The 6014-nt window shown below is 38.4% G+C and overlaps 1 long non-coding RNA gene across 1 annotated transcript in view; it reads right to left on the bottom strand.

Annotated features, from left to right (window-relative positions):
- The window catches only part of LOC104910543, a 43801-nt gene that overhangs the window by 30718 nt on the left and 7069 nt on the right, over window positions 1–6014 (bottom strand). Inside the window, exon 2 of the long non-coding RNA XR_793176.3 lies at window positions 1828–1942. This is a non-coding gene — a long non-coding RNA (uncharacterized LOC104910543). The remainder of the gene's footprint in view (window positions 1–1827; window positions 1943–6014) is intronic.

Raw genomic sequence — 6014 nt, 5'->3', positions numbered from 1 at the left:
AGATTTATATTAAAGACAGTTAGATGTGAAATGTTCCTACTATGAAAAGCTGCTTTTAATACAGTTTCTGCTGGACTGGAGACAGCTGTACTGAAATGAGCAAAACAGGCTGAGCGGAGAGGCTGCTCAGGGTATTGTATGGCTGCACAGGGCAGCCCTCTGCATGCAGGAGGATCTGTGCCTTGGTGTGGAGAAATAGTTTGGATTATAAAGGTTAGAGAAGGACAGTGGGATGTAGTTTTTGCTGACAGAGGCATTACTATGCCAAGGGTATGCAACATCTCATTCTCCTTGTTTCCAGTGACAGAAACAGCACATGGGGCCCTGTTCCTGAGGAGACTGGTATGGGGCTGATGCAGATGAAGGAGCTGCTTCCTCCTCTGTTGCTGAAGCAATATGGGGCCAAGCTCAGCCCTCAGCCCCACAGTAAAGTGTTGCTGGTTCCTCCATGCTCCTGCCAGGGGATCATTCCTACAGGTAATGGAGCACTTGTTTCACAACTCAGTGTGGGCTTGAGAAGTAAACACATGTGAAAAGTCAGGAAATAGAGAAAAAGTCAAAGAATCAGCACCACCAGGTGATCTTTTTTGCTTTATGATAATGTGTTTTTTGTTTTTTATTTCCCTTCGTTTATGATGCTTAAATGAGTATGTCCACACAGAGAAATGTGAAGAACTTAGACATGTAGCCTACACAAGACACCAGAATATGCCTGTTGTTGGGAGGGAAGACAATAGATTGAATTATAGAATCATAGAATCTTTAAGATTGGATAGACCACTAAGATCACCTAGTCCAACCATCAGCCCATGCATGTGACCATTCTAGACCAAGTATGTCCCCAGTGCCACAATTACCCTTTACTTGAACACCTCCAACAATGACGACTCCACCATTCTCTCATACCTCAAAGCTGTCCTTCAGCAGGAAGGCCAACTTTCTGCTCTGTTCGGCTATCAGTTTTTCAGGTCTTTCCTTCAGTTTCCTATATAGTAAATTGGTCCCATTGTTACCTTTATTCCTTAAATATCCAATATAATTACTCTTTATAGGCAAACAATGTTCTTCCCAACTAATCATTTAAATGGATTTTCAATTTTTTATCCTTTACAGTGATGCACATCACTATACTTATTTTTCAATTTCAGATATGATCTGTGTTCCTCTTCCATTTTTAACCTTTATTTGTGATTTTTTTTCCATACCTTGCAGCATCTTATAAAATATAAAATAAAAATTGTAATGAAACTTTCAGAGGTTTCTTCTCCTTGTGGATTTTAGGAGATGCAGCACTGTGCTGAACTTCCAGTCTGCATTTTATTTCTTCCAAGAAGGTGCAAAGAATAACAATAAGCAGCTGCCTGCCTTTGTAGGCTGACAAATCTAACATGCTCAAAGGTCCTCTCACCTCAGTTTTGAGTCACAACTTGATTCCTCTGGGGCGGGGTGTGGACATCGTGATATTTTGTCATTCTCCTTTGAATATGAACATTCTCTAATAATTTATGTAAATATATGCTGCTCGTATAGACTTAAATGATTGTTTAAGTGAACCAAAAAGATCTTGCAATTTGACTTCAATGATTTGCTGTTGCCAACATAGCCCCAAATTGCTGTGCTCGCATTCACTTTTTTTTTTTTTATTTTTTTTTAGGAAAAATGCACTGTATTTTAGTGTTCGTGGTTGTCTGGGCCTCTGCAGTGATTCCATGGCATGCTTTCTTATCTGTCTTGTTCCACTCCCTTTTTCCTGCCCATCAAGATCTTCATTACAACATTCTTTCTCTTAGTCATGTGCATTTCTTTTAAGTGACATGAGCTACTTACACCAACCAGGAAGCTTAAGAAGATATGATCAGAAAACTCTGGTTCTAAGCAGTTCTGTGCCTCTTCCTCGATTGCGCAGTATGGCTGCTTAGGGTTAACTGCTCCTTACAGGTACCTGTGCAAACAAAGCACAACCTAACAGTGAGCACAGCTGTACAATCACCTGGCAGCTTGTAGGGTATTGCCCTCCATGGAAGGAATGGCTCTACGAGTGAAGGATTTGTGTATTTCACATGTAGAGTGAGTAGAATCAAGGGTAAAAAGGGAAATAGTACTGCCTGATCTTGGGTGAAGTATAGGAGGATATTTGGATGCATGCATTAGTTGAAGAGAAAAAATAGCTGATTACAGATTATTAATAGGTTGCTTCATTCTGGTATTACTATTAATAGACCTACTATTCTTGTCATCCCAAAGGTAATCTTAGTTTTCAAAAGCAAACCAGTCTTTAAGAGTGTAACATCTGAATGTACTTACACAATGCTTTGGAAAAGAACTGATATTACTAGGTGAGCTTTGTGCTTTTACTGATATGCTGGGCATGGGGGACATATTCCATGACAGTTTATGAGTCAGTCATGTAAAAATTCCATTTGAATTAAATCAAGGTTCACATGAAGTAGATTTAAATAAACCAGTTAAAACACACAGAATGGCACACAACTCCACTCCAAATATATGTCTAAACAGAAGAAAACACTTCACTGAGTCTTCATGTAGATTGCAAAAAAAAAAAAATATCTAATGCCAAAAGCTAGCAGACAATGAAGCTGGGAGCAAAAGGAAGAAGCACTAGAAAGTATGTGAAATGACAAAACACAGATGAATGCCTAAAAAGTCTGTGAAAATGTAAATCTGCAGATCACGGAGAGTCAACATGATGGACTCAGGGTCACAGTACAGAAGGAATGATGCAGTGCATGTACGATGCTGCATGAATAGAAATAATATTAGGTTTAGCTACAATGCACACTGTGTTTACAAAGGTTACCAGCAGGGAGAAATGACATTAGGATAAAATTAGTTGATATTTAGTGCACATATTATTTTAATATCCATAAAGATATTTGATCAGGTGAAGCTATTCAAGCTTATCACAGTCATTGTCTGAAAGCTGGCCTCCTTTTGCAGCTTAGTCATGAATGTGCAAGACGTGCATGTGCATTAAAGAAGATAAAATATTTACAATTCTAAATTGCAGATACAATGTTCCACTGCAGCTTGCTTTCAAACCATGCTTGAATCTTAAATTGATCGTGTAGATATTAAGACTGGGAACCGTCTGACTTCCAGAGCTAAGCTACCAGCATGCATTAAGCCAGAAGATGTAATGGAACTATACAGATTCATTTCATAAAGCCCAGCAGTTTCCTGGGGAATACAAGATTAAAGTGAATTCTCCGCTATGATCACCATGAAATACTCTTCTTGCACTAAGACAGATTGACTAGCAATACTCCTTGAGACTAAAAAACAGACAAAAGCTCTGTGCTAAATATAGAAAAAGGAATGCACAAGAGAGCTGTAGCTACAAGTAAGTCCATGATATCTGAAAATGATTCTTGAGCAAAAATATTATCTTATGACTGTATCAGATTGTATATACATTTTTATATGCAGTGTAAGTTCTACTAAATATTGAAGTTGAAGCATCTAAGTACAGCTCTAGTTTGATGCTCAGTGTATTAAATTCTTAAACCTTATTGTTGGTCTGCATTGAGCTTCTATTTTTTCTTGGCCTGAACTTCACTTTTCCAAGGACACCATGTCTTACAGACATACATGGCAATGCTGCCACTTTTTCTGGACTCCAACACCATGGCTCTAGCTAGCTCACATTCATTCATCAGGTGATAGCAGCACTCAATACTCCCGTTATTCCACAAATCCATACTTGTACACATTCATTGTTTTCTTTTATGATATTTTAATCAGACTGAGCTTTTTTAGATCTATCACATTATTTACAAGGCCAAGCTGAGCCCTACCATACAGTACGAGTCACTATCACCTCCGTGAAGCTCCTGCAGAAGGATCGTGCCTATAAGTAAGTGAAATCCCAGGCCAAAAGTAGGTGCTCATAAAAATACAGATAAATAGAAAATTCAACTACATAAGAGGAATGGACTGGACTCTAAGCAATCTGATCTAGCTGTAGGTGTCCCTGTTCATTGCAGGAGTTGGACTAGGTGACCTTTAAGGGTCCCTTCCAACACAAATGATTCTCTGATTCTACAAAATGAGTCCAAGAGGGCAGGCAGCAATTGATACAAACAGACCTCTAATTCTCATGAAAGCATGCTGTACGATAGAAGTATGCCAGGATATTTCTGCTGTCCTTTCATCAGTAAATTATGCCTGAATTTTAATAAAATTTCATTAAATTTGGCAGAGCAATGTCCGGTCTCCTGAAAATGATGATATGTTTATGGAAATAGTGCAATGAAGATAACAGCAAAGGAGCGAATCACAGATTCAGGGACAGATATGCCAGCTGCTGGCACCTGAAACAGACTATGGCAGAGCATAATAATACAGAAAAGGCACTTGAGGTAGGCAATGAATTTAGTACAACAAAAGGTTATATTACATAATAAAACTAAGGGTTTAATCTAAACCAGATCATGAGTTGTGACTTTCTAGATATTTTCTTCAGGTATGAATTAAAAAAATGTCTGTGTACACTGCACTTTCACATGGGACTGTTGTCTCAAATCTGTGCTGATTCTAAACAGAGCAGGAATGGATAACAAATTGATCTGCACAGATGAAGGATTGGTTGGTTCTATGTTCACTTAAAGATCATGGACGAGTCCTTTTCAGATTTAAATTACAAGTTTATTTGAATCCAAGTGCTTCAGATTATCTTTCATGAATCTTTGTCTTCAGATTAGATAAGATTTGACTCATTCAACATTTCTCTTTTTCAATCCACAGAGAAATGAAAAAGCAGAGGAAAGCTCTGTTATCATTTTGTGTTGCTTGTACTCTAAAACCACCTGAAGGCTTGAATATATGAATATTTGCTCTGCAATTGACATTAGATGTTTCTGTTGAAAGGTAAAGTGTAGCACGGTGACATGTTAACAGAGCACTGTCTAAAACTTCTCTTAACTGTAAATTCAAGAGGATCTGCTCTCTGATGTCGACCTTGAGTTCCTGAAGCTGTGATAATTTGGACCCTCTGTTGTAGCTGGGGAGAAGGGAGGTCACGGGTAGGGGGAAGGTGCAGTGAAATCGCTACCAATGTTGTGACTGGCACCAATGTAGCTCTGTCAGTTGTGCTTAGCTGAATGTGAGCTGAGAAACGGCTCCCTGCTGTGGGACTTCTCCTTTCAGAAGTGTGCTGCTCCTTCCTTGCTTGTACTAGTCAGCCAGACTGTCCTTTTGGACTGCTATGGAGAATGGAAATTGGGGAATGCAACGTATCGATTTTTTATAAAAATGTATTTACAGTGTTGATTTCAATATACTTTAATAACAAATATCACATCAGAACACCACCATTTACTTTTCATTCCTTTTACAAGACACGGAATCTTCTGCACTCTTTGCGACAAAGGCAGTGATTAGTCTTTCTACTTCTGCTGCAGCGTAACTCTGTGATGTTTTTATTATTCAGTCAACAACTTGTTCCTTTACCAAACAGAGTCCAAGAAATGTGCTATCAGGAAACAAGGTTTTCTGCCTCTGCATTTATAAATACACTACACACTCTTTTTTTACGTTTCTTTTTTTCCTGTTCTTTAATGTCCCAAAAGGTATCTCCTTCACTGTTACCACGGAAATGCATGTGCTTGTCTTGAACATCTCATTATGACCTTTCATACAAAGACCTTCAAGATTTTAAGAAAAAAAAATATAAAAGTCTGTTATTCAAAATAATCTCATTTTAGTGGATCTTTTTCCTGTAGCCAGTCTGGGTGCAGTGTGTTTTGCAGGTGCATTCTTGCTGACCTTGAATATAGCAAATAGGTGTAAATGACATTCAGACCCCTCTGCTGCTGTCATTATGGATTCTTTGTTATACTGCAGGAGTCACATTAGCATCACACTGAAGAGTATAGTATAGCAGGTGAAAGAGAAAACTGAACCTCATGGATATTACAGTGTAACAGCTTTGGCTCCGACTCCTGAGGCACTGAGCCAAGCGATAACAAAATGTATGTTAAATTAAATACAAAAAA

This window comes from Meleagris gallopavo, chromosome 4 (genome assembly GCF_000146605.3).
Source record: "Meleagris gallopavo isolate NT-WF06-2002-E0010 breed Aviagen turkey brand Nicholas breeding stock chromosome 4, Turkey_5.1, whole genome shotgun sequence".
Lineage (NCBI taxonomy): Eukaryota > Metazoa > Chordata > Aves > Galliformes > Phasianidae > Meleagris > Meleagris gallopavo.
Note: the sequence above shows the minus strand (reverse complement) of the source record. Positions and strands in the feature narration are given on the sequence as shown.